At 41.1% G+C, this 20,329-nt stretch overlaps 1 protein-coding gene across 2 annotated transcripts in view; it reads left to right on the forward strand.

The window, feature by feature from the left end:
* The window catches only part of lingo1a (leucine rich repeat and Ig domain containing 1a), a 98,822-nt gene that overhangs the window by 38,315 nt on the left and 40,178 nt on the right, over positions 1-20,329 (forward strand). The window contains exon 1 of one of the 2 annotated variants that reach the window (XM_061677910.1): positions 14,761-14,809. The exons of the other annotated variant lie outside the window; for it this stretch is intronic. The gene's annotated coding sequence lies outside the window, so the exon portion shown is untranslated. Of the gene's footprint in view, positions 1-14,760; positions 14,810-20,329 lie in introns of those variants that run through there. 2 annotated transcript variants of the gene reach the window in all.

Consider the following 20,329-nt stretch of genomic DNA (forward strand, 5'->3'; position numbering starts at 1 on the left):
ACTGCCATAGTCACCACTATATGCTTTTTAATTTGCCTGAGCAACTGAATATGAGCAATTTAGCATATTGCCCCAAGCAAAGCTGTCTGCTAAATCTCGGAGATCCTCATTCTCACAAAAGTGGTTTAACACTTCTGACAACACACAGATACATTATTTATTAGCTCTTAAATCATTTTTCACACCCGCTTGTGCTCAGACCAGCTGTGCCACACCATCGGAAGACTTAAAATTCCACCATTTGGCTTTGTAAAAGTCAAGCGATGTCATGTAGTTGCTCTTGGATTCATTGGGTGTCCTCGCTCATTCAAATGATGGATGTTGTTTCCTTCACCAGAAAGGTTAAACTGACAACCTTAACAAAAACTTGGAGGGAAAAATCGAAGCATCATTTGCATACATTTTAGCATATTTCTCGTAGTATAGAATCTTTACTCAGGTCTTCACATTTATATAACTGAGTTAACCAATGCAAATTTGACTTTGTCGCCAGCGGACAACAGTCCGTTTTTAAGTCCAGTTTGCTTTTTCCCTTGATGCGGTTTGGTTGGGTAGAAGAATCGAACTTGGATGCTGACCAAATCAACCCCACTGGGACCACTTGTTCCAACCTAATTCTGGCATACAGTATATTGACCTCGATCTTTGAGCCGATCCTTTTGATAATGAACAACGAGGGTTTTCCCACAGAAAGTTGACTTTGCGTAAACATTTTTGGTTCAGTAAGGAGATACATTTTTAGTAGGATAAATCCTGTCAGATTCTTCTATCATTTCATTTTTATGATCTTACGTGTTTTTTTTAATCATATTTCATGTTAGGCTTTATTGATGCTGTATATCCGATCTGCCAGTGTATGCTGCAGTCACATTGGCAGATATCCCATTCACAACAGATTTTTATCCAACTTCAGGAAGACGCCTGATTATGATGTGAGGATAACCCATTTCCTGCATTTTTTTTCTCCTTACATTTCTGAACTGTCATGTTAACCGCATAGTTTGAATCCAGCCTTAGTCACCTCAAAGCAGCTTGTCATTGATATTCCATTCACTCATTAAGCCACAGGAACCTGTTTTCGTTGAGATTTAGTAGTTCTCATTACCCTACTTTGTTTGATAACACCCCCTCAGAATGTACTGTCTCAGTTCCTTACCTTATTGCAGCTGCATAATGAATGCACATTTTTTTCAGCACAGCTTAGCTTTGACTCTGTTAAGGCGAGAAGGGCAAGGACACACAAAAAAAAAGAAGAAAAAAGAAAAAAATACACCTATTAGGTTGGCGTTCCTAGGAAATATGTCCAGTGGACTGTAACTATCTCCCTATGGGCGACCGAGACATTTTCGCTTTCCAAGGGGATGAGCATTGTGAGGAAGTGCCATCACTTAAGCTCCGTTGTGTCAATGGGTCCAAAATGGCCAATTTCCTGTCCAGGATGTGTGTTTTCACGATTTTATCATCCCCTGCCGTAGTTATTTAGTCGCACTTAGGCCCATCAGTCATCTGCGCTGTGTTGAGGGGAGGTCGACATGCTGTAAAACTGACGGACGGCCTTCCGCATGAGTGAAGACGTATGAGACAGGAACAAGAACGAGACCGTTTTTTTTTTGTTTTATGATATTTTTTAGTACCATCATATGGTGCAATCAGAGGGCACGAAAAAGACATGTTTCTGACAAAGTACAGATTTTTGGACGTGTTGTCTCAATCCTTGAAGTACAAAGCTGTTGTTTTGTTCAGAAAACACAATTAGATTCTACATTTGTACGACTTTAATTACAGGCTTTTATTTGGCATTTCCTTTCTCGAAATCATTCATTTTAAAGTATGTTGAAGTGACTAGGATAGCTGTTCAGGTAACCACCAACGAATGGATTGCCCGTAACTCATTCACTGTTTATTTTTGTCAACTGGTATCCAACAGTTTCCTGCTACTGACTTGTGTATTAGACAAGCAGGCGTCGACGAGGTTCTCGCCCAGCCTGTCTGTGAAATTTAAGTTTGTAAAAAACACTGTAATGACGAACAGATCCCTGTAGATGGTGGCATTGCATCACTTCACTGATTTGAACTCAACACAGCTTTTGAGTGGAAGATAAAGATAAGGTGGTGTATCTCGCTTTTACCGTCCGTTATGAGGGAAAGTAAGTCTAACAAGGCATCTCACACTCGAACAGAGTATGGATATGGAATAAACAGAATATGTGTCACGGTAGGTTGTAGAAAGCGTGTGTCGAGATGACGTAGGTCATGGAGTGAAAGACGAACTCGACAAACAACTCGAGCCATGTTTGGTTTTTGGTGAAAGCAACCATTATTTTACTGCTGATTACTAAAGAATGAAAAAAGCTAGAAACTTTTTTTTTTTTTTTCTGGTGAAAGAAGAGTGTTTTCTCCAGGCACTCCGGTTCCCTCCCATAACCCAAAAACATGCGTGGTAGGTTGATCGAAGACTCTCAATTGCCCGTAAATTGTTTGTTTGTATGTGCCCTGCGATTGGCTGGCGACCGGTTCAGGATGTACCCCGCCTCCTGCCCGATGATAGCTGGGATAGGCTCCAGCAGCCCGTGACCCTAGTGAGGATAAGCGGTACAGAAAATGGATGGATGGATGGATGAAAGAAGAGTCTACTCTTTATTTGGGAAGGTTTGATTTCTTTTTTAGTTACAAAACACAATACTCACAATAACACAAAGTGCATCTTGAAAGATCAGACAAAAAACAGCTGCCAATATTAGGAACTTTAAAAATGGCTGGTGGGGAATGAGCTAAGAATAATTCTGACTTAAATACATTTTCTCAACTGTATCTAAAAGCATCAACACTTGATCTATAGATATTTTATTGATCCCAAAGGGGAAGTTCAAAAGCACTACTGCCATTTATAGTTTCTGCTTCATGCAAATCAGACTTCCTCTATGTTGCTATTATCTGTAAATGTGTAGTGGCTAATAAATATCACGCCAGACAGCGTGCCACCTCCTCCGCCTCAGCGAGCGTTCGAGATGGAGGAGGTGTGTTTGTTTGCCGTGATGACAATGTTTGGGTTACATCAAAGGTTGTCAACACACGTTACGAAATGCGCCGTGCCCTTTTTAAAACACGGAAGGCAGCTTGTGCAATGTGGTATTCTCTTGCTCCACAGCCTCCATTCAGTGCAGATGGTGTGCTATTAACTGCTTCTTTAGTCCTTGTCTCTGAAAGGAGTGTGTGGTCGTGAGCAACATGTTTTCAAACGTACGATTTAATCGTAACAAAGTCCTTGTAAAACTGCCCCAAAGGATGGCAGCGTTTTTTTTCTTTTTTTGTATAACACATCAAAATAATATCCATTGCCTTCCGATAAGCCGTTCAAGCAGCTTGTGTGCGGAAAACCCAATCAAAGCATTACAAACTAAAGTGTGCTTCAGTGTTTATGAGATCTTACAAAGCTTTTTTCACGCCGTGCGCTAATGTTCTAATGTGGAGCTGTTAGATCACAGTGAGCGCTGACCCAAAATGGTGCATTTTTTTTGGGGGGGGGGGGGGGGTGTTTGTTGTTGATTATTCTTTGACTTGCATTACGGACTTTTGAGCTCAGATTTCATTTTCAGCACGTACAATCTCCACTTTAAATGTTAGTGACTCAGCATTTTGCAAACTTCTTCATATCAGCGTCACATGACTTTCCATGCTTGGTCTGTTACCACTCTTTCTGCTATTCACCAATCATTTACAATTATCTAATGGAAGGTTACCAGAGCAGACTGCCTTCCTGTCTTCAGACGTGAGGTAGTTAACATCCAGTACGAAGTTCTCAATTGTGGAGCTATAACATTAAATGTTTTTTTTCACCATTTCAGTTTTCCTCTTATTATGGAGGGCGTGGCTAAAACGGCGCTCAGTGACACACTTGGGTGTACGGCATGAGACGCTCTTCTCCCATTATATAAGAAATTGAGTGTCTTCTTTCAAATCAGCGGTTATCTGGCACAATTGTAAAATTAGCTAGTTAGCTATACCTACACCCAGAAACTGTATTTTACCTTCAGATAGTCCACTGGCATGGCCGCTTTAGAGCGCCTCATTGTCGGCCTTGAGTGTGCGCATGACATGGTGAGAAGGGCAAAATAAGGGAAGAAGGGATTTTTTTAAATCATTGAAATTTGGCAGGGTTGTAAACAACTCTTTTATGTGGTGTCTCAAATTTAGAAGACATTTATTGTCACTTTGCAGGGACTTCAAGATTGTGTGAACTCTTTAATGTGTTTATACAAATACAGCAAGGAGCTTTAATGGCACCACGGATGCTTAGGTAAGAATTTTCCAGGCTGGTCCACCGCTGTTATAGACCTGTAAAATAAGTGGACCAGGATTGCCATTCCCTTGACGATGACCTTTTGCTAATGGCCAGTGAAACTGAAGCACATAAGGTAAAATCCCCATCTATTGTTGCTTTATAATAGCAATAATGTTGTTTGCGCACATTACAGTTAAAAGCATGAAAAAGGCACCCATTAATTTATGGGTAGATCATATTGCCCGCAAGTCTAGCTTGACTTTTGGAAGTCTTTTCTTCAAATAGAAGTTTTAGCTTGACCTAGTTTTGGCAGGAAAAGAAAAATGATAAGAGCCCCACCCCCTCCCCACCACCAGCGCCCTTCCTATTCCACAGTGCTGTCAATAGCCAAAGATTGTACAGTTCAGAACTCGCCTTGTTTTGCATTGCAGTAATAAAGCTGAGGGAGAAAAACAGGCGCCGATCTCTCGGAGCAAAATGTGTGTTTGCGGAAGATTTCTCCTAATCCGTGCTGCAGAACTCCAAACAAGAATCCAAGGTCAGCCATCCAAAGGATGCCAGGGCCGCAGTTCTATCATGTTACGGGATTTGCAGCTTCTTGATTCATGTTCTAACTTATTGTCAGAACAAAGTCAAGTATCAAAATCAAAGACTCCTGTCCGATAGCAACACAATTCGTATTACGGGGAACATGATAGTGTGCGTCATTGAACTTAATCCTTGCACTCACCGCTTAATGCAGGTGAATGAACTCTTTGCCTTTGACCACAAGGGTTGCCATGGAAACAGGTTTCCACATATACAAAGGTGTTGTGTGGCTGAAATGTAACGCGAAGAAGGCAGCAGACGTAATGCGAGTGCATCAACTTTCAAACAATTTGTCTTTCTTTTGTGTGTGTGCCTCATTATTGTGAGTGATATTAAAATGTCTCACTGAATTAATCTCCTGGGTTTATGACGTGTGTTTTAACAGCCCTTTAAATGGATATTCGCTGCACATTCATCTTATATATGAAATGTCCTCGCTTACTCTGGATCATTTTCACTCAAAATGGCAAAAAAGAGGACAAGATTGTGTTCCCTAAATGATTGAGCACTTACAATAGGCTGCTAGAGTGCCGAGGCGAAGGTAAGAATCGAAGGATTGGAGCTGCTTGACCTTGAGTAGAGCTATCAAATAGTTTTGCATCCAGGCCGCTTGTAGGATTTAGTTTGGCAACAGATTTTTGTGTGTGTGAGTGGAAACTTCCTCTTGTAAAGGTTTAATCTTTTTTTTCTCGTCTATAAAGTGAGCTTTTAAAGTGATTGCAAAGCCTCGGGAACACGGAGGTCACTGTCCTTTGTCAGCCGAGCCTGTTAGGAGCTTAGTCATAGTGGTTTTAGGCCTGATTCTACATCGAATATTGATGCCTTTAGTAATCAAGAAATGGCTTGCAAAAACATGGAGGGGAGATTGCCAAGAAACATTAAAAGGTAGTGGGTTAGAGGATAATACATCGCAATGCAACAGAACAGGCATATTAAACTTGAATGGTGTTTCCTTTCGTAGAGCTCTACTTAAGTTTTAACCCATAACGGACCGTACCATTATTGATTGATTCTGCAGGGGTGGTTCTTTTCAAAAGAGAAAATAGACTGAAAAAGTGAAAAACAAGTGTGGAGTGTTTGATTGGCGGACAATTTGTTGGTGAGCAAGCTGCTTTCAGGATCATGGAAATTGGGCTGTTCCGATGCAAGGAGAAGACTTTGATTGTCAAAAGAGAACATGAATCTCTTTAGTTGTATTTTTCTGTGGATTTGAAGATGAGTTGAAAGTGAGATTTGAAAATTCAGCCATGTTTGGACATATATCCTTGGAGTTGACTTTTGAAGTGTTGACTACTTGACAAATGTGACCTACCAAGTGAGTTGCTGCAGACAAAGACTAATCTGTACAGAGCTCAAACATTATATCATAGTCCCATCATGTGCAACAATATTGTGTTTTTTTATTTTTAAAATATATCATACCAGACTTGTTCACCCAGTGTGCACTATTTCCGTGACTCTGCAATGAGAGCATCCGTGCTTCTTGCCACATTCCCAAATGAGTGCGGTTGTTTGTTTATTGCATTTCCTTGTCCCGATGTTGAGGCTGTCTCACAAATACATTTCGTAGACAACTTTAATTTAAACCCTTGCTCTCCCAAATTGCCTTTCAGGAGGCTGCATGTTGATGAGAATGTGTTTCTCGTGTCATGTAAATGCTTTATGGAATAAGACTAACGAGCATAATTGAATCTCAATTTACAAACATTAGGAATGTGGGTCATCCAGAGTGGCTTTTGACAATCACACAGCACTAATTCAGGATCTTGTGAGCATAAAAGCAAGTTGAACGGTGATATGTGGTCACTGTTACGCTTTGAGCCATTTCGTAACCTTTGACTTTCAGACATAGCTCCCTGAAGCGGAATCAGAATCATCTTTATTTGCCAAGTATGTCAAAAACGCACAAGGAATGATGTTGCTGTTTCTGAAAGTGCGCGTTTACGCAACCTTTGCGACTTCATGTATTGATATAATTAGATGTGTGGTGATGTCAGTGTGACAGCGACAACTACTGTTAATACGAAGGGGCGTGGACAGTGACTTTCGGCTGTTAAACTTCACGCTCTCATTACACACTGCCTTCGTTAAGCCTAATCGCTGACACATTCATGAATTCAGTCTGTCCCTCCCTCTGTCAAAGCAGTCTGGTCCACGGAAGAGCAAAAATGACTTCACTATTTTGTCCTATTCAAAAATTCAATTTTTGAATTTATTTTGCATTAATTAACCCCCATACCTCCTTTAAACATAATCACTGTATCTCATTTATCTTCCCTATTACTACTTAGCATAAATCCCTTTGACTGATCTCCATTTACGTCGTGTGTGGGGGGACTTTATTAATATTTCATTCATGCAAATTATTATTGTGGTTTAGCCACAAGCTCAGGTTAATATCAGTAATAACTCTCATTGCTCCGTGCAGCAGAGCTCAAAGTTCCAGTACGTATGGCATGATTTTTATTTTTTGTTTTTCTCTTGAATTGGCCTCTTTTGCCAATACGTACATTTGAGCGTAGGTGTTTGCGTTTGACCCGTGATATTACAAGAAAGCTTGTTTACAGCTATTCAGCCAAGGTCAGCGGCATTTTCCATGACCGTGTCAACCACGTGTCCCTGATAAGCATCCAACAAGCTTTCCTTGTGGCCATGCAGTTTCAGCCGAGCCAATCACATCTGCCACTCTGCAAATTACCTCCACCAAGTGCAGGTAGTAATTACTCCAGGAATATTTCATGTATTGCCCTGCTCAGTGACTGTTTTTTTTCTTTTTTGTCAATGTCTTTATGTCTCAAAATTGTTCTCTGTCAATTGACTGTCTGTTGTCGTACTAGAGCGGCTCCAACTACCGGAGACAAATTCCTTGTGTGTTTATTGGACATACTTGGCAAATAAAGATGATTCTGATTCTGAGTCTGATTCTGAATTCTGATTCTGATTCTGACATGACAGTTTTTGTAATGGGTTGTGGCACTTGTCAATGAAGACACCGTAAAATTGCCTTGAATGATTTATGATTGAATTCATAATTTTTAAAACTCACAACTTTGCCTCTGTGTCCAAATTTTTAACGCCATTGTATGTGCATTACCCACCCCCGAAAAGCCTGGAGTGGCACTATTAACTCATTCACTGCTGTGGATATTTCTATTCGTCAACTGGAATCCAACCGTTCACTGCCACCGACAAATTTATTCGTCAAAGTATGCTTTTCAACAGGTAGGTGTGGGAGGTCTTGCCCATCTTGTCTGTAAAATACGTGCTTCTGCATACTGTAACTGTAATAATGTAATGACAAACAAACACCAGAAGATGGCAGCATTGCATCACTTTGGATTTGAGCTCAGCACAGCTTTTGAGTTGAAGGCAAAGATTAGGTAGTAAATCTCGGCTTGTCACGTTGATTATGAGGGAGAGAAATTCAATTCGTTCATTCATTGGAATTCGAACAAGTTTAGGGACCTAACACCCAAACAGAGTATGCATATGTATGGTATGTATAAAAGTATGTGTTTGAGCTCTGTACAGATTAGTCTTAGTCTGCAGCAACTCACTTGGTAGGTCACAGTTGTCAAGTATTCAGCAACTTTGAGTCACAAAAGCAAACACTCACTGTCACTGTTCTACTTGACGTGTTTCATTTCACAAAAAGCTCATTTTCTCCCCTTTTTGGTCGGAAACCGATATTTTTGGGGAAGCCAACACGTTCTACTGCTGATTACTAAAGAACGGAAAAAGCGAGAAAAAGGTGTTTTCCTCTAATATGTAAGTTACAATCAACGTCGCAAAAGTTAATAAATGATGACAAATACGCTGTTTCTATCAACAAACACACAGACACACACTCATTTATACTGTTACTAACAGAAAATAAGTTATCGTCTGTAGAAATGGCAACATGCAAATATTGTTCTGCCTTGTTAAAGATTTGAGTTCTACCTGGTGCACTTGTTAATATAGTAACACTTATTCACAAAAGCAAGTTTTTCCACTCCTTAATTGTTGCCAACTTCTAAATACAATGAGGGGCTTTAAAGTGGCAGCGTTCAACTGTCAGCCAAGCAATTCAAGCGGCGTTGCTTTGACTTTTCCAGCACCCCGAAAGTAAAATCCTTTGTTACCTGCCTGAAAAAAAATGCCATTGTTGTCAGCAGTTGTATTATTCACCGTTCCCCACAACAACTGCTGCTCATAAACCATGAGAACAGAGGAGTGATCATTTAAATTACACCCTGCACAAGTTGTGATGCCTGACACGCGGTAAATGCAGGTGGCGAGCGCAAGAATAAAGTCTGAATAAAAACAACGTTTAATGGATGATGCATGGAGAAGGGAAATGTCAGCCAATTGGCGGGATGAGTTACAGTCATGGCAACGTCGCCGACTTCGCAGCTGCTGCTGGGTATAAATCACCAGACAGGTGCAGTGGCACATGGGAACGTTCGTTATGCATTCAACCATGCGTCGGTTTCTGTACAAAGTAATAATTGGGCATTTAAAAGTTTTTAGGATCAAGTTCCTAAATCAAAGCTGTTTATTTATTTATTTTTTAACTCATTCACTGCTTTGGATGTTTGTATTCGTCAATTATACGTTTGCTGCAATCAACATATACAGTATTCGTCATGTATTTGAAAATCGGGTCTCACCTAGCTTGTCTGTCATATTCAGTTTTTTAAACCACTGTAATGACTAAGAGATCCCTGTAGATGGTGGCGTCGCATCGCTTTGGAGTTTAGATCAGCACAGTTTTTGAGTAGAAGATAAAGATAAGGGAGTAAATCTCAGCTTGCCACTTCAATTACGAGGGGGAGAAAGAAATGCTGACACGGAAGTCGGAGAAATACAGGCACCTCACACTCGAACAGAATATGTATTTGTATGGTAAAAACAGAGGATGTGTTGCGATAGGTAGTAGAACATGCGTGTTGCAATCATGGGAAAAGATGACACAGCTCATGGAGTGAATGATGAAACTACTGATATTCAACTCGAGCCCTTCGGTGAGTTATTCGCTCACGGCGCGTTTCTTAGTTGTTTATCTGTAAATACTGTACATGAATATTTGAATACTTTATGATCAAAAGCCCTTTCTCAGTCTTGTTTTATAGCTTGAGGTGTCACTAAAACTAAAATTATTAGCGTCAAAGCTTGCTTTTCACCAAAAGCATCTCCGCTTTTTGGTCACAAATGGGTGTTTTTGGTGAAACGAACCTATGTTCTACTGCTGATTACTAAAAAAATAAAATCAGTCTAGACAGTCTAGTCTTTCTTTTCGTAGGTTCTGTGCTTATGTTGTCACTTAACACAATATTCTCTGAGTCTTGAAAGATTAGTCAAAATACTCTAAAACAGCTAGTAAAATGGGGAACAAGTGGGGAATGAGTTAATTACCTTCCAAACAGGTGTTTGGTTGCACGACTGGACCAAGACAGGCCACTGTTATAATCCTCTTTTACACAGAGAGCCTTGTCTTTTTTGTCTTTGCCTGTTAAACAGAACCCATCAAATTTGGATGTTGACATTATTGTGAGTGCTTTCAACAGCCAGTCCCACCTCGGCTACAACTCTGATATTAGTGTCGTACTACTCCGAAGGTGGAAAATTGCTGAGTCCAGACTGGTTTTAAAAGGAAAATAATTAAAACGGTGTTGTTTGATGACGGTGACTAAACGGCTTATTCATTATCTGGAACCATTGAAAAGCTGTGAGCTTGTGTAAAGCGGTGTTTACTGTATGTGACATAATGCCATGTGTTTGTGCTATGTTGTACATCCTTAATTCTCATCTTTCTCACCTTCAAATGGTGAGAAGAAAAGCTTTACATGTTAGCAGAAGAACAAATACCAGTCAGGAAATCTGCAGCCTGACTTTCTGTACCTTTTTCTTCATCTTGCTGTAGAAAAGTGGGGGTGAAGGGGACCATAATCACAGAGGGATTTATATATATATATTTTTGGTCAAGGTCAAGAACAAATGCTTGAGGAAAACAACAACAGAGGCCTTTTTTACTATCTCTAACAAATGCAAATTCAATTTTTTGCAAAGTAGAGAGGATGATTTGATTCCCCATAGATGCATTTATCGCTTATGCATAAAAAGCCACAAATCAGGTAAAAGTGACCTTATAAACAAACACTGTAAATATTGTCTGGAGGGGAAAAATGATTTAATAAATACAACTGTTAAATTTGTCTTCACAATATAGATTGAAAAATGATTTATATATATTTTTAAAGGACATCTATTGTAGAAAATCAAGAGCATCAAGACTTTTCATGAGCAATTTTTCCTTTTTGGATGTTTAACAATAATTTTTCTCCAGTGAACTAACGGCCACTTAATTCTCCAAATCCAAAAACAGTAGCTTGCCACTCCAACAGCAAATTTTAAATGAAAGCCAAATTAAAGTTGTTTGCTCACTCATTCATTTATCACGTCAATTTCATTGGAGGAAATAGTGCTAGTTGTGCTGGGACGGTTCACAAAATATCATTGCTAAAGTTACAATTATTGCTGGTTTTGTTTTCTTAACTTTGCTTTCACTGCTATAGGCATTTTAATGATTAATTTCGTTTTCTTTGGTAATATTGCAAGACCAAGAGCAAAAAATGTGGACTACTTGATGTTTGCCATTCACCATCAGTGGTCCTCATTTTGACCAACCTTGCTGTATATGGTGAATGATAACCCAAAGATGTGGACTTGTATATCAAATAATATAACACTTCTATCAGCACCAACATAGCGAAAAAACCTACTGATTTCGAAAGATATCCAGCATGTTGTCTACCACAGTTTGTCTGTTCTATTTACTGTACATCTGAACCAACATTCCAGCAACATTTACGAGAAAAATATTCCTCAAAAGTCAAGTAAAACATCGAGGTATAGAGTATGACTTCAACTCAAGATCTTTTAGCTCAGTATGAATATTCCTCTTAAGAACAATTGTGTTTTGCTTCAGAATAGCTGTCTTTGACTGACACATTCACATTAAACACATTCTCCGCAAATTGATGAGCTGGAGTTTACCCTAGCTTTGGATGAGAGGCAGGCTACACCCTGGACTGGTTGTCAGCCAATCGCAGGGCAGTGATTAAGCTCTCTATATACTCGTATGACAGTGAAGAATGTTCTGATGTTGATCCAAGTATCGCTTGCTTCATCTTTGGATGTTCCACTGTAGCTGTTTGTTCATCTGTATCCAGGAAGAGTGTGTCGGCTAGAAGCTCAGACAGGAAGTTCAGTTAAATACTGTCAATGAATCTTGATGTTGGCAAGTTGCAGTAAGCTGCACATCTGTGTAATGAGGTGTCCCGGTGCTGGTTCGTTGGACGCATTTGGCTGCGACGATACAAGACCCCCCCTCCCCACCCCCCACACACACGCGAAATCAAAATGTTTTAGCCTTAACCAGAAACCAGAAATTTCAACATTTTTTTTTTTTTACTTAATTCATAAACATGAAGATGTTTGCTTTTGTCTTTGAATTTTTCAAATAATCCACAGTGTAAAAAAAAGAAGTCCATAAAATTCCTGTAATGCAATTGTTCCTTGACAATTCTTAAAACAACTAAAAATAATCCAAAGAATCAAAATGAAGTTGGCCAAATGCGCAACGTTAAGTGCAACAGTTATACATTCAAGACTTTTCGCAATCCAAATAAACAGGTCGGCTAGAAATAATCCACAAAGTCATGGAAATTGCAGTAGTCCAGCGACTACTGTGAGATGTGGCATCAAATAGGCTAAGATTACATCCAAATTTATGTAAAAAACTGTAAGTAAATCACATCCATCCATTGCGGGCGTGCTGGAGCCTATCCCAGCTATAATCGGGCAGGAGGCGGGGTACACCCTGAACTGGTTGCCCGCCAATCGCAGGGCACATACAAACAGACAACCATTCACACCTACGGGCAATTTAGAGTTGTCAATTAACCTACCATGCATGTTTTTGGGATGTGGGAGGATACCGGAGTGCCCGGAGAAAACCCACGCAGGCACGTGGAGAACATGCAAATCACACTTGAGCAGAATTAATCTTTGGTACTCTTGTATTGTTTTTTTTTCCGTTTTTGTTTTTGTTTTGTTTTGGATCTTTTTGTACAGCACTTTAATTGAGCCGCAGTTTTTTCAAGTTCTCTACAAATGAAGTTGCATACCGTAATTTCTCGTGTATAATGCACACACATGTATAATACGCATCCGCAAAGTTGACCTCAAAATTCGGGAAAACCCTTCTACCTATCTATAATGCATGTTTACAATGCATGATTTTGCTTCTACCCATATGATCAAAACATTAAGTATTATCTGTATTTTCTTAGTTTTTTTCAGAACTATTCTGAAGTTAAGCACTTTATTTAAACACGTAATACTTTGCTTTTCTTTACTTGCTCTTATTTTGAAATTTACAGCCCTTCTTTTATTCAGTAAATGAGAAAATACACACTTGTGCTCATATGTTTGATTACCAAGGCAGAATTTGTAAGATGGGTACAATTCTTTAAAGAAAACATGAAGGGCCAGGTGAAACACATTTCATTTGATTTTAATGATATTCAAATTAAACTCTCAAACATTTCAGAAAAGCATTACCATTAAACAAAACATAACCATAAAGAAATTAATGATGGATGTTGTTCAGTCATCAGTCGTATTTATAAATATATAAATGTATATATATATATATAGATATATAGATATATATTTATTTATTTTTTTTTTTTTCACAAATTCTGCCGGGGTATCTAACGTTATGAGCACAACTGTACATATACACAGTCATACATAGCCCTGTCATAAGTGTAGGCTACACCTTTTTCATAACCTCTACGTGGTGGTGGCATATTAGAATGAAAGTGTACACCTTTCTCATAACCTCTACATGGTGGCATACATTTATATAATGGGAAAGTTTTTTCCATTTTCCCCTATACCTATGTATAATGCGCACTATTGACTTTTTAAAAAAAAATTTTTGGGGGGGTGGGGGGAACTGCACATTCATTACACATGATAATTTACGAAGTACTCTAAGTTCCACTCCTGGTGAATGCATTGTATATAGACACACTACGGTCATAACATTCCGATTCAATGCCACAACACCTTTCGTCTTTTGTGCCCGCCATTGCAGGGGGTTTGCTGCGGGGCTGGCATTGGGTCCCTACGGCCCCCACCCTGTGCCCAGTTGTCGGGGCGCCTCGGTGGGGCCGGCGGACCGCCCCGGCTACCTCAGTGTGGGACGTGTCCTGTCCAAGGGCTGCTCTCGGGTGGACCCCTGGGCCCGATCCCGCCCCTCGATTGATTGGGTGGGGTCCTCAGCCTCCGCGGTCCGGGCACAGCAATTACAGGACATTTCTGTCAGTCTTTGTGCATGTAAAACGGTGTCAATTCACTTGCATGTGTCCGCATGCACACACCCCTGGGACTCTTTCACTGGGTGTGGGGCTACTCACTTATTGCGACTAATAACTCATGAATATGCGAATTGCTTGTGTGTCCCCTCACTCATACTCTCGTCCAAAATACTTTTATAATTTACATACGACCCTTGTCCTGCATGCTACTTCGCCTGTCCTTGTCCTGTTCTAGCTTGTCCTGTCCTTCCCTCACAGGGTGTAGCACTATAGCCCCATGCAACACTCATATTTAATGTTGTAGATAATGTAATGACTTACTTTTCTCATCCTGTTTACAATTAGTGCTTTGTCTTTTGTCTTTGTTTCTGTCTCCCCTCTAGAAACTTTGTTCTGTTCGACTCTGATTCTCAATCAACGTCAATTATAATACTAAGAAACCACAGCGGAAGCTTCAAAACGCCACTGTGACACAGTAAAACTGTTCCGGCATAAAAGGGATACAGATCTTCCATTCTGCTTGACCTAACAGCCGAACAGGACAAAAACAAGAAGAAGAAAAAACAAGGTTCTCGTCTCATTCAGCAGCACCAAACCATTGAATCAGTACAATGAAATGCATGCCGGGAATTCAGTCCGCGTAGAAGGAGGAAACCTCACTTTGAATGAACAAGAAAGTCGAGTGTTTGGTTAGAACTGGAACAAAGAGAAATACAACACAATTATATGCCCCCTCAGGTTGTATAATTTGGAGTACAAGCAATATTAACAGTACAAAGTTTCACAATACCATGAAGTTCCATCTTTGATGATGTCACATGAGACTACGTACCGTACAAGTGCGCACTTCAGATACAGCATCAAAGGATTAGCCTTAACCCGTGTTTTTTGGAGGGTGGCCTTTTCAATGCTCCATGTAGTCCTGCTACTGTTGTAAACATAGGAACACATAAAACTACAGTTGATACATTGCAGTTTCCGCATAAAATGGAATATTTGTTTCAGCCAACATTTCCAGTGTTCATGTGAGTCTGTGTGAGGATTGCATTTATACGTCCAAGAGTTTTATGTGGTTGCCGTTTTGCCTCCGCAGGGTAGAAAAGGTTGAAGAGGTTAAATGGTTTTATTTGCTCTGTTTGTTCTGCTGAGAATCTCCACGCTGCTCTGAAATAGTTCTTGCATCCGGGATGCATTCGCCCCCTCCGACTTGAAAGGGAACAACTTGAAGCGAGAAGCAAATAAAAACATTTTGAAAAGAGACCTGATCCAGCCTACTCCGTCCAATTCAGTGGCTTTGAAACTTGAAGTTGATTTTCAAGTGTTCCCCTCCAAACATGACAGGTTCTCACGGGTCAGTGTCTATTGCTTGGTGTTGTGAATGTGCCCGGCAGACACGGGCAGATGCAGCGCTGCTTGACTGGCAGGGGTCCGTATGTGACATAAATAGCATCGTAAACCAACCGGGACTTGGCTGTGGCTTTTGTCTCCTTTTGATTGGTCGATTAATAAACCCTGACAATGGATGACATCATCCGATAGAACAGCTGGGTTGTGATTGTCAATTGGAATGATTCTGAATACAGTAGTTTTTACAGCCGGCCTGATGATTAACATGTCTGCTTGCAGTTCTGAGGTTCTGGCTTCGAATCTCGGCTCGGGTATGTTAGGTTTGGTGAAATCTCTAAATTGTCTCGAAAGTGTGACATTTGTATATTTGTGCCCTATGAATTACTGGCAACCAGTTCAGGGTGTACACTGCATCTCACCCAAAGTCAGCTGGGATAGGCTCCAGCTCACCAGCGATCCTAATGAGCTCAAACACTACAGTATAGAAAATTGATGGATTCTTTCGACAGCAATCAATGGTGTGATGTTTTACATAGATTACCGAGATGGTCCTTAATTCCTTATATTAAAAAAAAGTGTGCATCTTGCTGATTCATGCTTTCCGACCCATATTTCGCTTTCTCTGGTCCGAATCGCTGGATGGTTTGTAACACAACAGTTCACGATTAAACAAACCACATGACATTATTGTTCTCTTATTGCTCAAACTATAAACAGGTAGAGGGTTCTCTGTAAAGACTACCAAGTGACAAGCGAATTAAATACCACAAATAAACACCAAAACTGGCATTTGTTTCTAACTTTAATAATTTAATAATTATATGGACGAAGCTAGCAGGCGTCCAATTAGCCAAGCGCACTTTGGAAGTGCATTATCCTCGCAAACAAGCTAACCAAAAACGTGTTCAAGAAGTCAATGCTCTGATCTGTTTACATGTCATGTGGTGAAGTCACAGTGGGGCCTATTACTACCACCGTAGAGTGAGGTCATGAACCTTATCTCCGCACCAAAGGACTGATCGCCAATGCGACAATCTGACTTGACACCACCTCACTTCATACTGTTAGCTGCCAATGCTAATGCTGTTGCGCTATGGCACGCGTGCAGAGCCGTCAAGGGTCAAATTGAATGCGCTCAAATCCAGGTTGTAGCGGACCTAGATGGCGAGGTCAACTCCGCTAGATCTTGTTTGGACCTGTTCGGAGACCACCTTTCATGGAAGGTTTCAAATTTGTGGAGTTAGTTTGGTTTTCTGTTTTTACCACTGTCCAATTGAGCCAAGGGGGGGAAACTAGAGATTGATTCAAGCAAAGTCAAGCGTGCTAGTGTGATCCTTAACGGGGGAGATTGAAGTGTTGAAACTGCTAGCAAGATTTGAATGTAGCCTCACTTCCCTAATCCCTCCTGCACTCGAGTTTCTGGACCAAAGCCACACTAATCACTAACGTGCACGTGATTCTCAAACATGGCCATTCGTAATGCTGATTATGAAAGTGTGTTGTCATCATAAAGTCACGGAGAACGTATATCCAGCTTCCACAAAATAGCAGCCTTAGCAATGCTAAGCTAGCACTAGCACTGTAAACAAGCTTTAAGTTAGCCACAGCTGCTATGTTGGTAGCATGGTTGAATCGTAATGAGTGTTACCATAACACTAAATGTTATCAGTTTGACGTTTTATTGTTTTGAATGTACAAGCAATTTAAAATCAAAAAGTTGATAAACTTACAGCAGCTGTGAAGCAGAAACGTTGCTAACTCCGCATCGCTTGCGAATCATCTCAGCTGCCCTATCCCTTCATTCTGCTTCTCTTTGCAAGTCTTGAGAGATGGACATTTATTATATATTTTTTTCTGAATGTGGTGGCGTATTCCACCATAGCTCCTGAAACCTGAGGTAACAGGTCAGCGTGAGACTGTGAGGATGCGCTTGCAAGTGCACAGCATATGACTGCCACCCTCTGGCTCTGGTTGGGTTGTTTTTCCTCGGGCGCGATCGTTTCTTAAAAATAATTTAGAGGTACAAGATGGGGCCAGAGAGGGCTGATTTATTTTTTTTATCTTTATATTTTTCCCTTCCACACATCATTTTACTCATGTAGTCCTGTCAGGTCATACAAATATGACAAATTGTGGGTTTTCTTATTTTTTGGGGGGAGAATTGCAAACACCTCAGGGCGCAGGTGGAGACAGGCTTAAGCAACGAGATGTGGAAGGTTGGGTGAATTTTCAAGGACAGTGGAAGCTACAACCGGACGGAAGTGGCATTGATGATTTTGGTCATCTGGAAAGGACCTTGAGCTTACGGGATTCAGTCTGAAGTGGGAGGTCGTGAGAAGAAAGCCAGACAGATTGGCCCACCTTGTATTCGGGCGTCGGGGAGCGATGACGGTCCGCAAGCTGTTTGTTGCGTGCGGCGGACCGGGTCAATGCCGCACGGACGTCATTCCATACAGCCTGGATCCACTGGAGATGATCCTTGACTGCGAGGACTGCCACTGCTCCTTGAACAATGGCGGTTGGTAACCATAGCAAGCCATGAATGGGGACATACTGGTCCTCATGCACAAAAACGCACAAAAACATGGCGTCCGTTCTTTTTCACAGCAAAGTTCAGATCATATCAAGAGTGACATGACCGTGGAAATGTGCGGTGCCTCACGCCAACTGCATGGCTGGCGTACGCACGTTTCTGCAGCTTTTGGTGCTTTGGCGACACTTAGAGGTGATGCTGGGAAACTGTTCTCATAACTCTGCACACCAGAGACACATGAATAATTAGCACTGATGAACAATTCATGTCCAGCAACATTTGATTTCAACAATGCAATTCGAGGCAAGGACTCAGAATTCATTTGTTAACCAGTGTATTTAATGAACCACTGATATTTGTGAGAAAAACCTATTAATTGATCAAGGCGATCATTTATGCCGCCTATTGCCCTCACAATCGCTTCGTGACTCCAGCACATGCACTGAAAAAAAGTGTCCTTTGAATTTACTTCATTTACTTCAATTTACTTCACATCGGTTGCAGGTGATTAAAATGTGTTTAAATTGACATAATTTACCCCTCTCCTCCTAAAAAAAAAACATTTTTTTTTTATCAGTGTGCGTGTCCTCTCCTGTGTATTAAAATAATACATTGAGTAATCAAAAAGGAGTCAAAGTTTTTGATATCCTCTATGATATGCTGATGTGCTTCTATTTGAATTCAAAAGATTTATTACAAATACCACACATACATTTTCGCATGAACCTTTATCTCACAGGGTTGAGTGTAGGCTACTGTATGAACACATTTTTTATGAGTTCTAAAAAACACATGATATTAACCTTGTGGGGTGATCATTGTGAGCCATGTGTCCTCCCATCACCCCTGAGAGAGCAGCGTCACCCATGATCGCAGCGATTCTCTCCTCGAACGGGGCCACACTTCGGCTTCAGCAGTGAGCAGCTGTCCTCCGCTTCACATCCACCTTAATGTCTGACCACTTCTTTTTTAAGTTCAGCGTATGTGCGCTATTCTGTCTCCACAGCATTGACAGCCGCACATGCGCTGTCCCATTCACTCCTCTTTTGTTAACGCCGGAGGACAGCGTGCCAAAGAGGATTTTCTTGCGTGCCTCCACTTCATTGAGCAACTTCACATTCAGAAAAAATATTTTTCTTCATTACCTTGCTCATTTTCCTTTTTGTCTGATCATACAGATATCGGCATCTCAGGTGCAGGGTTCATTTAAATATGATTTACATATGCAAATATGGCCGTGGACAGGGAAGAGTCGGCTACTCCAACATGTGCGCTCATTTCAACGTTGATTGGAATGTACGAAGGAAATGTGCTTGGATTCATGAGTACGCCGAGTTTTATACATCTGAATATTTTTGTGCGTACAACTTTTTCTGGATTTGAGCGTGCGGCATGTTTTAGGAGTAAATCTTTTTACATGAGGCCCCTGGTGAGGGAGTTGTGGGCATACTCCATCCACGGGAGGAATGAGCTCCAGGAGGAGGGGTTGCGTGCGGCAACACAACGGTGGGCTGATTCCAGGGATTGGTTTGCCCGCTCCGCCCGCTTGGTTTGGCCGTTGGTCTGCGGATGATATCCCGATAACAAGCTGGCTGCTGCGCCCACCGCTTTACAGAATTCCTTCCACACCAGGGATGAGAACTGAGGACCTCTGTCAGAGACAATATCGATGGGAATATCGTGGAGTCTAAAGATATGGTGGACAAGGAGGTCAGTAGTTTCGAAGGCGGATGGTAGCTTGGGGAGAGGTATGTAATGGACAGATTTGGAAAAACGATCGACAATGGTGAGAATGACAGAGTTACCTTCAGAAGGAGGTAGACCGGTAACGAAGTCCAGAGCAATATGGGACCAAGGGCGGCTTAGGATAGGCAATGGACACAGCAGCCCAGCTGGGGGCAGGTGTGAAGACGAGCCACCAGTTCGATTTGCCAAGTGGCAGCACCAACGAAGCACGAGGAAGGAAGAATGGGTTCCGGTTTGTGAGTGCTGGTGGGGGTGAGTAAAGTCGAGACAGGGCATCAGGTTTGCCGTTTTTGGAGTCAGGACAGAAGGAGAGATTGAAATTAAACCTGCTCAAGAAGAGAGCCCAGCGAGCTTGTCGGGGGTTAAGGCGTTTGGCGGAACGGAGGTAAGCAAGATTCTTGTCGTCGGTCCAAATGATAAATGGTTGTTCAGTCCCTTCCAACCAGTGTGAATGCTTGGGAT

This window comes from Phycodurus eques, chromosome 5 (assembly GCF_024500275.1).
Source record: "Phycodurus eques isolate BA_2022a chromosome 5, UOR_Pequ_1.1, whole genome shotgun sequence".
NCBI classification, from domain to species: Eukaryota; Metazoa; Chordata; class Actinopteri; order Syngnathiformes; family Syngnathidae; genus Phycodurus; species Phycodurus eques.